General features: G+C 44.5%; 1 non-coding gene across 1 annotated transcript; it reads left to right on the top strand.

Annotated features, from left to right (window-relative positions):
- The first annotated feature begins 8,597 nt into the window (after positions 1-8,597).
- TRNAH-GUG (transfer RNA histidin (anticodon GUG)) lies at positions 8,598-8,669 on the top strand. The gene has a single exon. It is a non-coding gene; the product is annotated as a tRNA-His (tRNA).
- The last annotated feature ends 13,294 nt before the right edge of the window (positions 8,670-21,963 follow it).

Genomic DNA, 21,963 nt, shown 5'->3' with positions numbered 1-21,963 from the left:
TCCGGTTGAACTTTCGCACATTTTATAGATCTTTATTCCAAACCTTGCCCTTTTAGATGGGATAAATTGCTTGAGGTGCAGTCTTCCTTTGAATTTTACAAGGGACTCATCTATAGAAATATCTTGTGTTGGGGTGTAGAGCCTTAAGAATTTTTCTGACAAATTTTCAATGATGGGTCTAATTTTATATAACCTGTCATGTTCTGGGGCATTTCTGGTCAGGCATTGACTATTGTCGTTAAAATGCCAAAACCGCATGAGCATTTCATAACGGGTCCTAGTAAGAACGACTGAAAACATAGGGGTGGCTTGAACAGGGTGGTTGGACCAGTAGGATCGAATGCTCGGTTTTTTAACAAGCCCCATGACAAATGTAAGTCCTAAAAAATTTTTTATTTCCGGGACATTAGTTGGTGTCCATAAATTTGCCCTAGCATAGTAACATCGGGGATTCTGGCTTATGAATTCTCTAGCAAGCTATCTGTAAAAAAAAAAAAAACAAATTAAAAAAATGAATTGGTCCAAAATCTTCCACCTCCACATTTATGCCAGGAATGGCGTTGAAATCAGGGCTGAATGGAGCAGCCGAATCCGAAGCCTCCCATCTGGGAAATGCTAGATCATGTGGCAATGCCCCTTGTACATGTTAGAACCTTGCTCTTAGTTTTTTTTTTCCTTTGCTGGTCACATGACCTTGTTGGCCTATTTAAGCCTGCTCCGCCCTTCTGGCTTTGCTGGACTTCATTGTATATCTACTTTCTAGCTAGCCTGTGCTCTGTGTCTTGCTCTGTTAGTTTGCTTGGTCTACTGACCTCTATGTTCTATATATTTTGTTTGTTCGTCTGTCTGCTACTATTTCTGTTAGGAGGTGTCCCATATTCCTCCCAGTCCTTAGTACTTGTAGGGATTCCCTCCCCACATCTATAGGTCTCCGTACAGACTAGCTTAGGACTTAAGCAGGTCTGATCGCAGGATCAGGTTCCCTGTTACATCGTAGGGATTAAGCTGAGTTCTATCGTAGGGACAGATCTCCTCTCTTTCCTTAGCTCTGGTAGCAGAACATAACAGTAAGTCCAGCCTGCAAATTCTCTAAGGAAAGATTTTTCTGTTCCATCATGGTGTCGGTTCAGGATTTGGTTCATCGCCTGCAGGGACTCTCTCTGGAGGTGGCCGAGCTCCGTCAGCACGTGAGTAACTGTCCTGGAGCACATTTCTTGGAGCCTAAGGTATGTTTGCCGGATTTATTTTTTGGTGAACACCGAGAATTTTTTTAATTTAAAAATGCTTGCTTATTGTATTTTCGTTTGAGACCTAAGTCCTCTGGGGATGAATCCCAGCGCGTAGGGTTCATAATGTCACTTTTGCGCAAAGAGCCTCAGGAGTGGGCCTTTTCTTTGCAACCTAGTGATACATGCTTCAGATCAGTGGATAGTTTTTTTTCTGCTTTGGGACTATTATATGATGATCCTGACCGTGTCGCATCAGCTGAGACTGAGTTGAGACGTTTAAAACAAGGATCAGGTAATGTGGAAAAATATTGTACTCATTTCCGTCGTTGGTCTACTCAAACAGGGTGGAACGATTCTGCTCTGAAAAGTCTATTTCTTGCTGGGCTCAGTGAAAGGGTTAAAGACCTGCTAATTGCTTATCCTACACCTGAAGATTTGCAACAGGCTATGCAATTAGCTATACGGGTGGATAGAAGACTGCGTGCAAGGGTTAATGAGAGCAAATCCTCTGCTATGTCAGTTTCTGGTTATGAGAATGTGTGTACTAACAGTGGTGAACCGATGGAGATTGGATCGGTGACACCTCGCTCTCAAGATAAAGACCGTCGATTTTCTGAAGGCTTGTGTTTCTATTGCGGAAAATCTGGTCATTTGATTAAAGGCTGTGAGCTTCGTATGAAGAAAGAAAAAAAAATGGTCAGTCATGCCCGTATTGCCTGTTTAAATTCCAAGGGTATATTTTTAGCTGCTTCCACGATTGCTCAGAAAAAATTAATGGAATTTCGGGTATTTGTTGATTGTGGGTCTACTCTGAATGTAATTGATGGGGGATTCGTGGAAAGACTCAATTTAAAACCCGAACTTTTATCATCCCCCATTGCTGTGGTTTCTGTGGATGGTTCCCCTTTGAAGAATATTACTCTCAAGGTCTGTGAATTTCCTCTCACTATTAATGGTGTTCACCATGAGAAATTGGATTTGGTAGTGTTGAATAACTTGCCTTCTCCAGTAATATTGGGATTGCCCTGGTTAAAATTTCACAATCCTGTACTGGATTGGTCTACCAGTGAAATTAAATCCTGGAGCCATAAATGTTATGACAAGTGTTGTAACGGGCGTATTGCAGCTTTGGATAGGGGAGAATTGCCTGTTCCTATTCAGGATTTTTGGAGAGTTTTTTCTGAGAAGGAATCGCAGGTTTTGCCTCCCCATAGAGACTATGATTGTTCTATTGAATTTGTCCCTGGAGCGACTCTTCCTAAAAGTCGTTTATTTAACCTTACTATTCCTGAGAGAAAGGCTTTGGAGGAATACATACAGACAAGTTTGGCCGCCGGTCACATTAGGCCCTCTAAGTCTCCTGTGGCGGTTGGATTTTTTTTTGTAAAAAAAAAGGACGGCGGTTTACGTCCTTGTCTGGATTTTCGTGAGATTAACAAAATTACTGTACGCAATCCTTACCCACTGCCATTGATTCCTGATCTGTTTAACCAGTTAATGGGGGCCAAGTGGTTCTCTAAAATTGACCTTAAGGGGGCATACAATCTGTTGCGCATGAAGGAGGGTGACGAATGGAAGACTGCTTTTAACACTCCTGTGGGTCATTTTGAGAATCTGGTTATGCCTTTTGGTCTTACTAATGCTCCTGCATTTTTTCAGAATCTGATTAATGACATCCTTAGACCTTTGATCGGCAAAAATGTGGTTGTGTATTTGGATGACATTTTGATTTATTCGCCGGATCTGAAGTCTCATTGGCGGAGCGTGCGTGAGGTATTACAGTTATTAATGGACAATTCGCTTTTTGCTAAGCTGGAGAAATGTGAGTTCGCTGTACAGAGAATTAGTTTTTTGGGCTACATTATCTCCAGCAAAGGTTTTGAGATGGATCCGGTTAAGGTTCAGGCTGTGCAGGAATGGCCTAGGCCTATTGGTTTGAAATCGATACAGAGGTTTTTGGGTTTCGCCAATTACTACAGAAAATTCATAAAAAAATTTTCTAGTATTGTCAAACCTCTGACTGATCTCACCAGGAAAGGTGCTGATGCTGTTCAGTGGTCTTCTGAGGCCATTGAAGCTTTTGTGTATCTCAAGGAGAGGTTCACCTCTCCTCCCATCCTTATGCAGCCTGATGTTACTAGGCCGTTTTTGGTTGAGGTTGATGCTTCCTCTGTGGGGGTTGGCGCAGTATTGTCTCAGGATAACGGGGATGGATTACATCCCTGTGCCTTTTTTTCAAAAAAATTTTCGGAGACTGAATTGAATTACGATATTGGTAATCGGGAATTATTGGCTATTAAACTCGCATTTGAACACTGGCGCCACTTCTTGGAAGGTGCGGAATTTCCCGTTCAGGTTCTTACGGATCATAAAAATCTGATATATCTTGATGCTGCCAAGCGCCTGAATGCCCGTCAGGCTAGGTGGGCACTGTTTTTCTCGCGGTTTAATTTCTCCGTTACTTACATCCCTGGTACTAAGAATGTTAAGGCGGATGCCTTGTCTCGCAGTTTTTCTCCCATAGTCGGTGCTGAGAAAGAGGAAAACATTTTACAAGAAGGTGTTGTGATAGCTGCTTTGGACTCCGTTTTGGAAAATGAGATTCTTAAAGCACAGGAGAATGCCCCTTCTAACACTCCTCATGGGAGGTTGTTTGTGCCTGGGACCTTTAGGAGAGATTTGTTTGTTGAGTGTCACGAATCTCGGTTGGCAGGTCATCCCGGAATCTCTGAGACCAAGAGACTGGTGGGTCGCAGTTTTTGGTGGCCTGGATGGCAGAAGGAAGTCATTAAGTGGGTGCGTCAATGTACTATATGTGCTAGATCTAAGTCCTCTCATACTCCTGCTGCGGGGTTGCTTTGTCCTTTGGAGGTTCCCAGTGCTCCTTGGACACATTTGGCTATGGACTTTATAACTGACCTTCCCCCCTCTGAGGGTTTTACTGTCATCTGGGTGGTCGTGGACCGTTTTAGCAAGATGTGTCACTTGGTTCCCTTTGTCAAACTGCCCTGCGCTAAAACTCTCGCTAAGGCCTTTGTCAAGGAAATTGTCAGACTTCATGGCGTTCCTACTGACATTGTTTCTGATAGGGGTCCTCAGTTCGTGGCTCGTTTTTGGCGTGCCTTTTGTGACAGGTTGGGAGTTCATTTATCGTTCTCGTCCGGATATCATCCTGAATCTAATGGCCAGACAGAAAGGAAAAACCAGGATGTTGAGCAGTTCTTGCATTGTTTTGTGACAGACAATCAAGAGGGGTGGTCTGAGTTTCTGCCACTTGCTGAATTTGCTCTGAACAATCATACATCTTCTTCTGCTGGTTGTTCGCCTTTTTTTTTTTTGTTCTGGGAGACATCCGTCGTTTGGGTCGTTCTCCAAGTTGGGATCTGCCGTGCCTGAGGAGGAGAATTTTTCCGGTGATTTGGAGAGAGTTTGGACGGATGTGCGTGGTAATCTTCAGGAGGCCAACAGAAAATCTAAGGACTATTTTGATAGGAAACGACAGGAGGTTTTGTTCGCTGTTGGTGACATGGTTTGGTTGTCCTCTAGGAATCTGCGGTTGAGGATTCCTTCTAAGAAATTGGGTCCCAAATTTGTAGGGCCCTTTAAGGTGCTTCAGGTTGTCAACCAATCTGCTGTTAGGTTGGAGGTTCCTACCTCCTGGAGAATTAATCCGGTATTTCATGTCTCTCTGTTGAAAAAAGCTGTTGTATCGGATTGTGACGCCTCTGCCTCTGTTCCTCCGGTGGTGGAGGACGGGGAATATGAAATTTCTCGCATCCTTAACTCTAGACTGTATAGAGGTAGTTTGCAGTATCTTGTGGCCTGGAAAGGTTTCGGACCCGAGGATAACTCTTGGGTGAGGTCGGATGATGTTTCCGCGTCCAGACTTATCAGAGCGTTTCACAGGAGATTTCCTGATAAGCCTGGTCCTAGGGGATCCGGAGGATCCTCTTAGAAGGGGGGGTACTGTTAGAACCTTGCTCTTAGTTTTTTTTTTCCTTTGCTGGTCACATGACCTTGTTGGCCTATTTAAGCCTGCTCCGCCCTTCTGGCTTTGCTGGACTTCATTGTATATCTACTTTCTAGCTAGCCTGTGCTCTGTGTCTTGCTCTGTTAGTTTGCTTGGTCTACTGACCTCTATGTTCTATATATTTTGTTTGTTTGTCTGTCTGCTACTATTTCTGTTAGGAGGTGTCCCATATTCCTCCCAGTCCTTAGTACTTGTAGGGATTCCCTCCCCACATCTATAGGTCTCCGTACAGACTAGCTTAGGACTTAAGCAGGTCTGATCGCAGGATCAGGTTCCCTGTTACATCGTAGGGATTAAGCTGAGTTCTATCGTAGGGACAGATCTCCTCTCTTTCCTTCGCTCTGGTAGCAGAACATAACAGTACACTGGCGTGCGCCAATTCACTAGTAGCAGGGACAGCGCTTGTACTGGGCAGTGTTCCCTGATTTGGAGACGCTTCTCCAGTAGCGCTATTTGCCCCTATTGCTGTACTGGTCCTTGGGCTTGAGGATGGACCAGAATCACTGCTCATTTCTGAGCTCTCAGTGTCGCCGCTACTAAAGCCCTCAAAATCCATATCTCCATCTGAGACTGCACTGTAATCAGTGTCAGAACATAGCAGGGCATACACCTCCTCTTTTATTTTTATATTTTTTGACTGGACTGAACGGACCAGACTGGACTGACCGGACTGGACTGACCAGACTGGACTGACCGGACTGGACCAGACTGACTCACTGACAGGACTGACTGACAAGACTGACTGATCTGACAGGACTGACTGACTGACAGGACTGACTGATCTGACAGGACTGACTGACTGACAGGACTGACTGATCTGACAGGACTGACTGACAGGACTGACTGATCTGACAGGACTGACTGATCTGATCTGACAGGACTGACTGACTGACAGGACTGACTGATCTGACAGGACTGACTGACTGACAGGACTGACTGATCTGACAGGACTGACTAACCCTAACCTTACTTTCTTGTTTTATTTTTTTCTCACTTTTACAGTGGCAAGGCTGACAGCTCTTGTCACACTGTTCTCCTCTGCTCTCTCACTGAGATCGGAGGAGAAACAGTGTATTTATCAGCCAGATCGCCCGGGAAAGTTTGTTGCTAAAACAAACTTCCCTAGTGATCTCTCTGATTGGCTGGTGTGACGCTGATATCATCGAGACCTGAGCCAATCAGGTCTCCATGATGTCAGAGGTCACAGCACCGGGATCCCCGCCGCTGCTAAGGTATGTGGGGGGTCCCGATCGCCTATCACCGGCTGTCACTATCTTTTAAATGCCGCGATCGCTATGGATCGCGGCATCTAGAAGATAGGAACAGGTTAACATCATGGGGACATGATCCAATCAGGTCCCCATGATGCCACATGTCAGAGCTATCGCTCTGAACCGGTACCGTAGCGCTTGCAGGACCCTGGGGGTCCTGAGCGCTGCGGGACCACCCACCGTTTTTAAACGTCGGCGCTGCACAGAGCCCAGCAAGCGCCAACGTTTATCTACAGTGGGGCGTCGCGAAGCGGTTAAGTATTGGAAGCGGGAAAAATGGGAAACTAAGTATCTGAGTGACTGATAATAGCCAAAAAGTGAAGCCCAGACAGCTGGGTCAAAACATTTCCAAAATGGCAGGTCTTGTGGGGTGTTCTCGGCATACAGCAGGTCTTGTGGGGTGTTCTCTGTATAAAGCTGGTCTTGTGGGGTGTTCAAATTATACGGAAGGTCTTGTGCGGTGTTCCCAGCATACGGTGGGTCTTGTGGGGTGTTCCCGGTATACGGAAGATCTTGTTGGGGTGTTACTGGTATATGGAGGGTCTTGTGGGGTGTTCCCGGTATACGGGGGGTCTTGTGGGGTGTTCCTGGTATATGGAGGGTCTTGTGGGGTGTTCCTGGTATACGGCGGGTCTTGTGGGGGTGTTCCCGGTATACGGCAGGTCTTGTGGGGTGTTCCTGGTATACGGTTGGTCTCGTGGGATATTCCCGGTATACGGCGGGTCTCGTGGGGAGTTCCTGGTATATGGAGGGTCTTGTGGGGTGTTCCTGGTATAGGCGGGTCTTGTGGGGGTGTTCCCGGTATACGGTGGGTCTTGTGGGGTGTTCTCGGTATACGGCGGGTCTTGTTGGGTGTTCCTGGTATACGGCAGGTCTCGTGGGGTGTTCCCGGTATACGGCGGGTCTTGTTGGGTGTTCCTGGTATACCACAGGTCTTGTGGGGTTGTTCCCAGTATACGGCGGGTCTTGTGGTTGTGTTCCCGGTATACGGCAGGTCCTGTGGGGTGTTCCTGGTATACGGCTGGTCTCGTGGGATATTCCCGGTATACGGCGGGTCTCGTGGGGAGTTCCTGGTATATGGAGGGTCTTGTGGGGTGTTCCTGGTATACGGCGGGTCTTGTGGGGGTGTTCCCGGTATACGATGGGTCTTGTGGGGTGTTCTCGGTATACGGCGGGTCTTGTTGGGTGTTCCTGGTATACGGCAGGTCTCGTGGGGTGTTCCCGGTATACGGCGGGTCTTGTTGGGTGTTCCTGGTATACCACAGGTCTTGTGGGGTTGTTCCCAGTATACGGCGGGTCTTGTTGGGTGTTCCCAGTATACGGCGAGTCTTGTGGGGTTGTTCCCAGTATACAGCGGGTCTTGTGGAATGTCCCCGGTATACGGCGAGTCTTGTGGGGTTGTTCCCAGTATACGGCGAGTCTTGTGGGGTTGTTCCCAGTATACGGCGGGTCTTGTGGGGTGTTCCCAGTATGCGGCGGGTCTCGTGGGGTGTTCTCGGTATCGCCATAACCGTACTGACCTGAAGAATACAGATAACATGTTATCACACTCTGAACGCTGTAAGAAGTGATAAGAAAAATCAATAGAAGAATTGTTGTTTTTTTCCACTCCATCTCTCACTTTTTTTTTTTTAGTTTTTCAGTGCATTACATGGTATATTAAATGGTACCATTGAAAACTACAACTTGTCCGTCAAAAAAAGAAAAGTGCTCGTACGCCGGTCAACAAAAATTAATAAACTTATGGTGATTGAAAGACAAAAATCGATAAATGAGAAAAAATATATTTATTTGAAAATGTATTGCACAATTCAGGGGCCCCCCAAAAAAAAACAAAAAAAAAACGATTTACAATATTTCTTATTAGCCTGGACATCTTTTAAGCCTTTTCCTACATGCTGGTGTCTACACCTCTCTCATATAATACCGTACTGTATTGTGACCAGTATGTAAGTGTTGCACGTGCCGCCTCTCCTCCTGGGAGTGATCACAATTAGCTGCAATGATTTTCACACATCAAAAGATTTCTTTTAACCACATGTAAGAGAGCAAAGCTTCCCACCGCCTGCCGTGATCGTATAGTGGTTAGTACTCTGCGTTGTGGCCGCAGCAACCCCGGTTCGAATCCGGGTCACGGCAAGTTTATGTCTGGGCTTTTTTTTTTTAACTTGACAGCTTTATTTAAACCCTTCAATCCCCGGGCGATTTTTAGTTTTCTTAGTTTTCTTTTTTTCTTCCCCTTCATCCTAGAGCCATAACTTTTTTATTTTTCCATTCACATAGCCATATGAGGGCTTGTTTTTGCAGGACGAGCTGTAATTTTGAATGACACCATTCATTTTATCATGCGATTCGCTAAAAAGTGCGTTGAAATTGCAAAAAAAAAAAAATGCAATTCCACAATTGTTTCTTTTTTATTTACCATGTTCACTATATGGTAATACTCACTTGGCAATATGATTCTCCAAGTCAGTACGAATACGCAGACACCAAACATTTATAGTTGTGTTTTTTTATTTAAGTGGTGAAAAAAAAATTAAAATTTGTAAAAAAAAATAAAAAAAAAAAAATAAGTAAATAAATTTTTTGCTCGTGTTGCCATTTTCCAAGACCCGTAGTGTTTTCACTTTTCGGGATCTGGGGCTGTGTGAGGGCTCATTTTTTTTGAGTCCTGAGCAGATGTTTTTACTGACACCATTTTGGGTTAGATACAATGTCTTATTGCATTTTATTGCAATGTGGTGGCCAAAAAAACGTAATCCTCTTTATTCTTTTTTTTTGTTATGCCATTTACCAATCCGATTAATTTATTTTATATTTTGATAAATTAAAATTTTACGAATGAAGCGATACCAAATATGTGTATTTTTTATTTTTAATTGTTTCATTTTTAATGGGGCAAACGGGGTGTGATTTGAACTTTTTTGTGTTTCTTTTTTTCAGATGTCTAAAACCTTTTTTTTTTTTTTACTGAATTTAATAGTCCCCTTAGGGGACCTGAAGCTGCGATCGTCTGATCGCTTCTACTATACAGTGGAGGAAATAAGTATTTGATCCTTTGCTGTTTTTGTAACTTTGCCCACTGACAAAGACATGAACAGTCTATCATTTTAAGGGTAGGTTCATTTTAACATTGAGAGATAGACTATCCAAAAAAAAAAAAATCAATAAAATCACATTGTATAAATTAGATACATTTTTTTGCATTTTGCAGTGCGAAATAAGTATTTGATCCCCTACAAACCATTAAGAGTTCTCCTACAGACCAGTTAGACGCTCCTAATCAACTCATTACCTGCATTAAAGACAGCTGTCTTACATAGTCACCTGTATAAAAGACTCCTGTCCACAGACTCAATTAATCAGTCAGACTCTAACCTCTACAACATAGGCAAGACCAAAGAGCTTTCTAAGGATGTCAGGGACACGATCATAGACCTGCACAAAGCTGGAATGGGCTACAAAACTGTCAATCGACATCGATCTCGGGCACCATGCAAAATCTCACCTCGTGGAGTATCCTTGATCATAAGGAAGGTGAGAGATCAGCCTAAAACTACACAAGTCGAACTTGTTAATAATCTCAAGGCAGCTGGGACCACAGTCACGAAGAAAACCATTGGTAACACATTATGCCTTAAAGGTTTAAAATCCGGCAGTGCCCGCAAGGTCCCCCTGCTCAAGAAGGCACATGTGCAGGCCCGTCTGAAGTTTGCCAATGAACACCTGGATGATTCTGTGAGTTATTGGGAGAAGGTGCTGTGGTCAGATGAGACAAAAGTTGAGCTCTTTGGCATTAACTCAATTCGCCGTGTTTGGAGGAAGAAGAAGGATGAGTGCAACCCTAAGAACATCGTCCCAACTGTGAATCATGGTGGGGGAAACATTATACTTTTGGGGTACTTTTCTGCAAAGGGGACATGAAGACTGCACCGTACTGAAGGGAAGATGGATGGGGTCATGTATTGTGAGATTTTGGCCAACAACCTCCTTCCCTCAGTAACAGCATTGTAAATGGGTCGTGGCTGGGTATTCCAGCAACACAATGACCCAAAACATACAGCCAAGGCAACAAAGGAGTGGCTCAAAAAGAAGCACAGTAAGGTCATGGAGTGGCCTAGCCTGTCTCCAGACCTTAATCCCATAGAAAACTTATGGAGGGTGTTGAAGCTCTGAGTTGCCAAGCAACGGCCTCAAAATCTGAGTGATTTAGAGATGATCTGCAAAGAGGAGTGGACCAAAACTCCTCCTGACATGTGCACAACCCTCATCATCAACTACAAACAACGTCTGACTGCTGTGCTTGCCAACAAGGGTTTTGCCACCAAGTATTAAGTGTTGTTTGCCAGAGGGATCAAATACTTATTTCTCACTTCAAAATGCAAATAAATGTATATAATTTATACAATATGATTTTCTTGATTTTTTGGGGGGATATTCTATCTCTCAATGTTAAAATTAACCTACCCTTAAAATTATAGACTGTTCATGTCTGTGTCAGTGGGCAAACTTACAAAGCAGCAAGGGATGAAATACTTATTTCCCCCACTGTACATAGCAGTGCTGGATGAAAAAATCATGATCTCCTATGAACGCCGGCTACGGGCCGACGTTCACAGGAGGATTGTAATTACAGCCACAGGGGACATCAGCAAACTCCCAGCTGTCATGGCAACCCATCGGCACCCCGCTATCACATCACAGGTGCTCCGATGGGCGGGTGGAATGAGGCGCCTAAGCTCTGTATTGATTTCTGAGATAGGAGATGACAGTTGGTGCTCATAAAGTACTATGGAGATGGAGAACCTGGAAGCTGCACAGACATTCTGCTGCGAGTTCTCCTGAAATGATTGTTACACTTTAATGTAGTATTAAAAGAATGTTTGCATTTCTGGATTATTTAACATTGTTTTCAATGTTTATATGAATATATAATAGTTATTTAAAACCTGTTTCACACCACTTGATGTGTCCAAAATTTATGGGAAAAGGGTTGTCAGGGGTCCTCCAAAGATTAGTAAAGAGATTAAAGGTTATCTAGCAACGTCCAGAGCCGATCACTTCTGCATCGTTGCGATGATGTTACCACCGTCACGCCTGCAGAGACACAAACACGATCGCTATATATTGTGCAGGGGTCGTAAACGCCATCGGCATCGCTCACTTTCGATGTGGAAGAGAGCAGCTCTGGGTGTCATCGGATAACCCCTTTAAAAAGAATTGGGCATAATCACTGATCCGTTTCATGAATGTCTGATCAATGAGGGTCTCACCTCCAGAACACTGAATGATCTGGGGTCCAATATCCCACATGGAGTGGTGGTCAAACATATGCAACCCTGCTCCACTCATTGTCTATGAGACGGTAGGAGATAGTCGAGTATAACGCGTTGCTACTCCGCTATGCAGAACCATCGCTTCATACAAATAGGAGGCCCTGTACCCCATTTCTCATTATTGGTGGGATTCCCAGCAGTCGTAGTAACGATCGTACATTTAACATCTATTATGTGCATTGATCAGTTGTTGATTTTAAGCAGCCGTCTCAGATTTAATAGAAGGTTCTGCTTTGTATCCAGGAACAGTCACTATAGCGCCACTATAGTCATTGGACTGTGCTTGGTACTGCAGTTTAGCTCCCAGCTGAATAGAGCAGAGCTGCAGTACCCTGCACAGACTATGGACAGGATGTGATCTTCTAGTTTTACACCACCAAACCTCTCTGTTCTCTATCACTGATGTATCCAGAACTGTGCGGCATCTAATCAGGCAGACAATGCTTGTGTTTTCTGGAAAACTAATGGTAAAAAGCGAATAACAGACTGTGAAAAAAAAAAATCCACACTGGATAAAAGTAAGAGGAAGAGGAACAAATAGGTAACACAAAGCAAATGATGAGAGCAGAATCGTCTCCATTGTGTTTATTATGTAAAGCTTTATTATATCTGAGGTTTATATACGAAGAGACACGAGGAACCTTGTATAGTTTCATGTTTGCTCTGGACTCAAACGCAATGGTTCTCACGCGACGTCCAGTTACTCTCATGTCAGATGTTAGTTTACACTGTATCTGTGTTAAACATAGATATTTCCGTGCGAAATCTTTTAGAACTTTTTTTTTTTTACACCAGTAATGAGTTTTGTTTAAATTCTTTACATTTAGTTTCAACGTAGAATTGTCATATTTTTGCGCCACAAGTCTAGAGATTTGCAAATTTGGTGAAATTTGAATTCAGAAGTTCGCTCAGATTTGACCAAGAAATTCGATTTGCTGCTAATTTATTTGACTCAAATCCGATGTCCCATGAACGTCACGACGACAGAGCGTCAACTTCTTTTCTGCTCTGCTTTGTTTACAGGGCGGGATTGTCGACGTCATTCTGATAGACAGCCCCATCCCCGCTGCCTAACTGGGAGATGGAGCTGTCAGTCAGCATGACGTCGACAGTCACGCTCCATCGACAGAACAGGACGAAAAGGAAGCTTGACGTGACGTCAGCAGAGGCAGCTGAATCTATGGCAGGAGGGGTCCGTGACCGCTCTGTGCCGGGGAAGAACGGCAATGGGCACAGCACGCAGGTAGGTAGCAATTACCTGACACTTAATCCTTAGCCCTTTTTTTTTTTTTTTTTTTTACAAAGTTTTTTTTACAGTGATTTAGAAAAAGTTTGGATTCAGGAGAATCTGAATTTTTTGAGAAATGGGAAAAAAATTCAAATTGTTACAAACTAATTCACTCATCTTTATACAAGGCGATGTCTACTAACCTGTTTACACAATCCGACCCTAACACAAAATCTTTCATGAATGAAACTTTTGAAAAAGAAGAGGGAAGAGACTTAAAAATATAGGCTTTGTAGGGGCTAAAAAAAGCTATTTTGGATGCATGAATTTCTTAACCACTTCGCGCCAGAGCCTGTTTTTGCCTTCGTGACCGGGCCAATTTTTTCAATTCTGACCACTGTCACTTTATGAGGTAATTACTCTGGAACGCTTCAACGGATCCCCCTGATTCTGAGATTGTTTTTTCGTGACATATTGTACTTCATGATTGTGGTAAAATTTCTTCGATATCACTTGCGTTTATTTGTGAAAAAATCGGAAATTTGGCGAAAATTTTGAAAATTTTGCAATTTTCAAACTTTGAATTTTCATGCCCTTTAATCAGAGAGATATGTCACACAAAATAGTTAATGAATAACATTTCCCACATGTCTACTTCACATCAGCACAATTTTGGAACCAAAATTTTTTTCTGTTAAGAAGCTATAAGGGTTAAAAGTTGACCAGTGATTTCTCATTTTTACAACAAAATTTACAAAAACATTTTTTTAGGGACCACATCTTATTTGAAGTGACTTTGAGGAGCCTTTATGACAGAAAATACCCAAAAGTGATACCATTCTAAAAACTACACCCCCCAAGGTGCTCAAAACCACATTCAAGAAGTTTATTAACCCTTCAGGTGCTTCACAGGAATTTTTGGAATGTGGAAGAAAACAATGAACATTTAACTTTTTTTCACAAAACTGCTACTTTAGCCTCAAATTTTTAATTTTCACAAGGGCAGCCAGAAAAAATGGACCCCAAAATGTGTTGTGCAATTTCTCCTGAGCACGCTGATACCCCATATGTGGTGCAAAGCCACTGTTTGGGCGCACGGCATGGCTCGGAAGGTAAGGAGCGCCATTTGACTTTTGGAATGGAAATTTGACTGGAATCGATAGCGGATGCCATGTTGCATTTGGAGAGCCCCTGAGGTGCCTAAACAGAGGAAACCCCCAACAAATCACCCCATTTTGGAAACTAGACCCCTCAAGGAACTTATCTAGATGTGTGGTGAGCACCTTGAACCCCCAGGGGCTTCACACAATTTTATAATGTTGAAGGGTGAAAATAAAAAAACACATTTTTATCACAAAACTGCTACTTTAGCCTCAAATTTTTAATTTTCACAAGGGCAGCCAGAAAAAATGGACCCCAAAATGTGTTGTGCAATTTCTCCTGAGCACGCTGATACCCCATATGTGGTGCAAAGCCACTGTTTGGGCGCACGGCATGGCTCGGAAGGTAAGGAGCGCCATTTGACTTTTGGAATGGAAATTTGACTGGAATCGATAGCGGACGTCATGTTGCATTTGGAGAGCCCCTGAGGTGCCTAAACAGAGGAAACCCCCAACAAGTCACCCCATTTTGGAAACTAGACCCCTCAAGGAACTTATCTAGATGTGTGGTGAGCACCTTGAACCCCCAGGGGCTTCACACAATTTTATAATGTTGAAGGGTGAAAATAAAAAAACACATTTTTATCACAAAACTGCTACTTTAGCCTCAAATTTTTAATTTTCACAAGGGCAGCCAGAAAAAATGGACCCCAGAATGTGTTGTGCAATTTCTCCTGAGCACGCTGATACCCCATATGTGGTGCAAAGCCACTGTTTGGGCGCACGGCATGGCTCGGAAGGTAAGGAGCGCCATTTGACTTTTGGAATGGAAATTTGACTGGAATCGATAGCGGACGCCATGTTGCATTTGGAGAGCCCCTGAGGTGCCTAAACAGAGGAAACCCCCAACAAGTCACCCCATTTTGGAAACTAGACCCCTCAAGGAACTTATCTAGATGTGTGGTGAGCACCTTGAACCCCCAGGGGCTTCACACAATTTTATAATGTTGAAGGGTGAAAATAAAAAAACACATTTTTATCACAAAACTGCTACTTTAGCCTCAAATTTTTAATTTTCACAAGGGCAGCCAGAAAAAATGGACCCCAAAATGTGTTGTGCAATTTCTCCTGAGCACGCTGATACCCCATATGTGGTGCAAAGCCACTGTTTGGGCGCACGGCATGGCTCGGAAGGTAAGGAGCGCCATTTGACTTTTGGAATGGAAATTTGACTGGAATCGATAGCGGACGCCATGTTGCATTTGGAGAGCCCCTGAGGTGCCTAAACAGAGGAAACCCCCAACAAGTCACCCCATTTTGGAAACTAGACCCCTCAAGGAACTTATCTAGATGTGTGGTGAGCACCTTGAACCCCCAGGGGCTTCACACAATTTTATAATGTTGAAGGGTGAAAATAAAAAAACACATTTTTATCACAAAACTGCTACTTTAGCCTCAAATTTTTAATTTTCACAAGGGCAGCCAGAAAAAATGGACCCCAGAATGTGTTGTGCAATTTCTCCTGAGCACGCTGATACCCCATATGTGGTGCAAAGCCACTGTTTGGGCGCACGGCATGGCTCGGAAGGTAAGGAGCGCCATTTGACTTTTGGAATGGAAATTTGACTGGAATCGATAGCGGACGCCATGTTGCATTTGGAGAGCCCCTGAGGTGCCTAAACAGAGGAAACCCCCAACAAGTCACCCCATTTTGGAAACTAGACCCCTCAAGGAACTTATCTAGATGTGTGGTGAGCACCTTGAACCCCCAGGGGCTTCACACAATTTTATAATGTTGAAGGGTGAAAATAAAAAAACACATTTTTATCACAAAACTGCTACTTTAGCCTCAAATTTTTAATTTTCACAAGGGCAGCCAGAAAAAATGGACCCCAAAATGTGTTGTGCAATTTCTCCTGAGCACGCTGATACCCCATATGTGGTGCAAAGCCACTGTTTGGGCGCACGGCATGGCTCGGAAGGTAAGGAGCGCCATTTGACTTTTGGAATGGAAATTTGACTGGAATCGATAGCGGACGCCATGTTGCATTTGGAGAGCCCCTGAGGTGCCTAAACAGAGGAAACCCCCAACAAGTCACCCCATTTTGGAAACTAGACCCCTCAAGGAACTTATCTAGATGTGTGGTGAGCACCTTGAACCCCCAGGGGCTTCACACAATTTTATAATGTTGAAGGGTGAAAATAAAAAAACACATTTTTATCACAAAACTGCTACTTTAGCCTCAAATTTTTAATTTTCACAAGGGCAGCCAGAAAAAATGGACCCCAAAATGTGTTGTGCAATTTCTCCTGAGCACGCTGATACCCCATATGTGGTGCAAAGCCACTGTTTGGGCGCACGGCATGGCTCGGAAGGTAAGGAGCGCCATTTGACTTTTGGAATGGAAATTTGACTGGAATGGATAGCGGACGCCATGTTGCATTTGGAGAGCCCCTGAGGTGCCTAAACAGAGGAAACCCACAACAAGTGACCGAATTTTACAATCTACTCCTCTGTATAAATTAATCTAGTGGTGGGAAAATAAGTAGGTAAATGGTCACTAAACCCATAGATGAATTCCCACAGAGGTGTCATTTCCATAATGGGGTCACTTCAGGGGGGATTATGCTGTTCTGGCACTTTTCAGAGTACCAGAGCTAAAGAATCCCCCCTGAAGTGACCCCATTTTGGAAATTACACCCCTCTGGGAATTCATCTATGGGTTTAGTGACCATTTTAACTCGATGGATGATTTCCAGAAACAAGCACGCAATGGAAGGTTTAGATTCTGGAGAACCCCCCCTGGAAATTAAGTGAGCTCTACTCGAATGTGTCATTCACTAAATGAACCAAATGTTTGAATGACAAATTGGGATACATTTTTACAGTTTAAAAACGTGGTTCTGTGTGGAAGATTTTAAAGCAGTCAGTGACGCATAAGGCTGGCAATGAAGGGCATTGTGGGCAATAGTAGCGGGTATCACGCCTCATTCCTCTCTTAGTACATACACAACATCTTTTCTGGGGGTTCCTTCTTGTTTCCGTTGCTGGAATAAGTGCAATAAAATGTCGCTCAGTGAGTCTTTTCACATCCTCAGATTCTAATGGATGAGCGGGGCTAACACTTTGAAAAACAAGATTTTCAATTACCTTTTCTTGATAATCAAGAAAAGGATCGGAATTTCCTGTTTTTTGTACAACACAAAAGAATTGTATGTGGCCACCTGAAACAAATAGATAACCAACTTTTTATACCAGGTATAGGACTTTCTTGATACCTGGTATGGCTGTAGAACCTGGTCTGCAAGGTCCACACCCCCCATGTGTTTGTTGTAGTCAATGACTGACACAGGTTTTTGCTTCGGAGCGGTGGATCCTAGTTCTACAATGGCCCTTGTGGCATCTGTGTGGATCGAGCTGAGGACAAAAATATCCCTCTTATCCCTATATTTCAGGGCAAGCAGCTCTCCGTTGCGTACAGCCCCTGACTGCCCCTTTTGAAACTTTTGGTTGACCAATGGTTGTGGAAACCCCTGACGGTTTTTACGGATGGTCCCACAAGCCCTGATGTTGTGTTCAACCAGACTTTTAAATAGGGGTATGCTGGTGTAATAATTATCCACATATAGATTGTAGCCTTTTTGAAAAAATGAACTTATCAGCTCCCAAACAATTTTTCCAGATGTCCCCAGATAAGTAGGGCATCCTGGTGGGTTTAGTTGGCTATCTTTCCCCTCATATATGCGGAAAGCGGATGTGTATCCGGTTGAACTTTCGCACATTTTATAGATCTTTATTCCAAACCTTGCCCTTTTAGATGGGATAAATTGCTTGAGGTGCAGTCTTCCTTTGAATTTTACAAGGGACTCATCTATAGAAATATCTTGTGTTGGGGTGTAGAGCCTTAAGAATTTTTCTGACAAATTTTCAATGATGGGTCTAATTTTATATAACCTGTCATGTTCTGGGGCATTTCTGGTCAGGCATTGACTATTGTCGTTAAAATGCCAAAACCGCATGAGCATTTCATAACGGGTCCTAGTAAGAACGACTGAAAACATAGGGGTGGCTTGAACAGGGTGGTTGGACCAGTAGGATCGAATGCTCGGTTTTTTAACAAGCCCCATGACAAATGTAAGTCCTAAAAAATTTTTTATTTCCGGGACATTAGTTGGTGTCCATAAATTTGCCCTAGCGTAGTAACATCGGGGATTCTGGCTTATGAATTCTCTAGCAAGCTATCTGTAAAAAAAAAAAAAACAAATTAAAAAAATGAATTGGTCCAAAATCTTCCACCTCCACATTTATGCCAGGAATGGCGTTGAAATCAGGGCTGAATGGAGCAGCCGAATCCGAAGCCTCCCATCTGGGAAATGCTAGATCATGTGGCAATGCCCCTTGTACATGTTAGAACCTTGCTCTTAGTTTTTTTTTTCCTTTGCTGGTCACATGACCTTGTTGGCCTATTTAAGCCTGCTCCGCCCTTCTGGCTTTGCTGGACTTCATTGTATATCTACTTTCTAGCTAGCCTGTGCTCTGTGTCTTGCTCTGTTAGTTTGCTTGGTCTACTGACCTCTATGTTCTATATATTTTGTTTGTTCGTCTGTCTGCTACTATTTCTGTTAGGAGGTGTCCCATATTCCTCCCAGTCCTTAGTACTTGTAGGGATTCCCTCCCCACATCTATAGGTCTCCGTACAGACTAGCTTAGGACTTAAGCAGGTCTGATCGCAGGATCAGGTTCCCTGTTACATCGTAGGGATTAAGCTGAGTTCTATCGTAGGGACAGATCTCCTCTCTTTCCTTCGCTCTGGTAGCAGAACATAACAGTACACTGGCGTGCGCCAATTCACTAGTAGCAGGGACAGCGCTTGTACTGGGCAGTGTTCCCTGATTTGGAGACGCTTCTCCAGTAGCGCTATTTGCCCCTATTGCTGTACTGGTCCTTGGGCTTGAGGATGGACCAGAATCACTGCTCATTTCTGAGCTCTCAGTGTCGCCGCTACTAAAGCCCTCAAAATCCATATCTCCATCTGAGACTGCACTGTAATCAGTGTCAGAACATAGCAGGGCATACACCTCCTCTTTTATTTTTATATTTTTTGACTGGACTGAACGGACCAGACTGGACTGACCGGACTGGACTGACCAGACTGGACTGACCGGACTGGACCAGACTGACTCACTGACAGGACTGACTGACAGGACTGACTGATCTGACAGGACTGACTGACTGACAGGACTGACTGATCTGACAGGACTGACTGACTGACAGGACTGACTGATCTGACAGGACTGACTGACAGGACTGACTGATCTGACAGGACTGACTGATCTGATCTGACAGGACTGACTGACTGACAGGACTGACTGATCTGACAGGACTGACTGACTGACAGGACTGACTGATCTGACAGGACTGACTAACCCTAACCTTACTTTCTTGTTTTATTTTTTTCTCACTTTTACAGTGGCAAGGCTGACAGCTCTTGTCACACTGTTCTCCTCTGCTCTCTCACTGAGATCGGAGGAGAAACAGTGTATTTATCAGCCAGATCGCCCGGGAAAGTTTGTTGCTAAAACAAACTTCCCTAGTGATCTCTCTGATTGGCTGGTGTGACGCTGATATCATCGAGACCTGAGCCAATCAGGTCTCCATGATGTCAGAGGTCACAGCACCGGGATCCCCGCCGCTGCTAAGGTATGTGGGGGGTCCCGATCGCCTATCACCGGCTGTCACTATCTTTTAAATGCCGCGATCGCTATGGATCGCGGCATCTAGAAGATAGGAACAGGTTAACATCATGGGGACATGATCCAATCAGGTCCCCATGATGCCACATGTCAGAGCTATCGCTCTGAACCGGTACCGTAGCGCTTGCAGGACCCTGGGGGTCCTGAGCGCTGCGGGACCACCCACCGTTTTTAAACGTCGGCGCTGCACAGAGCCCAGCAAGCGCCAACGTTTATCTACAGTGGGGCGTCGCGAAGCGGTTAAGTATTGGAAGCGGGAAAAATGGGAAACTAAGTATCTGAGTGACTGATAATAGCCAAAAAGTGAAGCCCAGACAGCTGGGTCAAAACATTTCCAAAATGGCAGGTCTTGTGGGGTGTTCTCGGCATACAGCAGGTCTTGTGGGGTGTTCTCTGTATAAAGCTGGTCTTGTGGGGTGTTCAAATTATACGGAAGGTCTTGTGCGGTGTTCCCAGCATACGGTGGGTCTTGTGGGGTGTTCCCGGTATACGGAAGATCTTGTTGGGGTGTTACTGGTATATGGAGGGTCTTGTGGGGTGTTCCCGGTATACGGGGGGTCTTGTGGGGTGTTCCTGGTATATGGAGGGTCTTGTGGGGTGTTCCTGGTATACGGCGGGTCTTGTGGGGGTGTTCCCGGTATACGGCAGGTCTTGTGGGGTGTTCCTGGTATACGGTTGGTCTCGTGGGATATTCCCGGTATACGGCGGGTCTCGTGGGGAGTTCCTGGTATATGGAGGGTCTTGTGGGGTGTTCCTGGTATAGGCGGGTCTTGTGGGGGTGTTCCCGGTATACGGTGGGTCTTGTGGGGTGTTCTCGGTATACGGCGGGTCTTGTTGGGTGTTCCTGGTATACGGCAGGTCTCGTGGGGTGTTCCCGGTATACGGCGGGTCTTGTTGGGTGTTCCTGGTATACCACAGGTCTTGTGGGGTTGTTCCCAGTATACGGCGGGTCTTGTGGGTGTGTTCCCGGTATACGGCAGGTCCTGTGGGGTGTTCCTGGTATACGGCTGGTCTCGTGGGATATTCCCGGTATACGGCGGGTCTCGTGGGGAGTTCCTGGTATATGGAGGGTCTTGTGGGGTGTTCCTGGTATACGGCGGGTCTTGTGGGGGTGTTCCCGGTATACGATGGGTCTTGTGGGGTGTTCTCGGTATACGGCGGGTCTTGTTGGGTGTTCCTGGTATACGGCAGGTCTCGTGGGGTGTTCCCGGTATACGGCGGGTCTTGTTGGGTGTTCCTGGTATACCACAGGTCTTGTTGGGTGTTCCCAGTATACGGCGAGTCTTGTGGGGTTGTTCCCAGTATACAGCGGGTCTTGTGGAATGTCCCCGGTATACGGCGAGTCTTGTGGGGTTGTTCCCAGTATACGGCGAGTCTTGTGGGGTTGTTCCCAGTATACGGCGGGTCTTGTGGGGTGTTCCCAGTATGCGGCGGGTCTCGTGGGGTGTTCTCGGTATCGCCATAACCGCACTGACCTGAAGAATACAGATAACATGTTATCACACTCTGAACGCTGTAAGAAGTGATAAGAAAAATCAATAGAAGAATTGTTGTTTTTTTCCACTCCATCTCTCACTTTTTTTTTTTTAGTTTTTCAGTGCATTACATGGTATATTAAATGGTACCATTGAAAACTACAACTTGTCCGTCAAAAAAAGAAAAGTGCTCGTACGCCGGTCAACAAAAATTAATAAACTTATGGTGATTGAAAGACAAAAATCGATAAATGAGAAAAAATATATTTATTTGAAAATGTATTGCACAATTCAGGGGCCCCCCCCAAAAAAAAAAACGATTTACAATATTTCTTATTAGCCTGGACATCTTTTAAGCCTTTTCCTACATGCTGGTGTCTACACCTCTCTCATATAATACCGTACTGTATTGTGACCAGTATGTAAGTGTTGCACGTGCCGCCTCTCCTCCTGGGAGTGATCACAATTAGCTGCAATGATTTTCACACATCAAAAGATTTCTTTTAACCACATGTAAGAGAGCAAAGCTTCCCACCGCCT

This window comes from Phyllobates terribilis, unplaced genomic scaffold (assembly GCF_046119375.1).
Source record: "Phyllobates terribilis strain yellow unplaced genomic scaffold, ASM4611937v1 Scaffold_7__3_contigs__length_470593459, whole genome shotgun sequence".
Classification (NCBI taxonomy): domain Eukaryota; kingdom Metazoa; phylum Chordata; class Amphibia; order Anura; family Dendrobatidae; genus Phyllobates; species Phyllobates terribilis.
The sequence above is the reverse complement of the archived record's forward strand: the minus strand, read 5'-3'. Positions and strand labels throughout refer to the sequence as shown.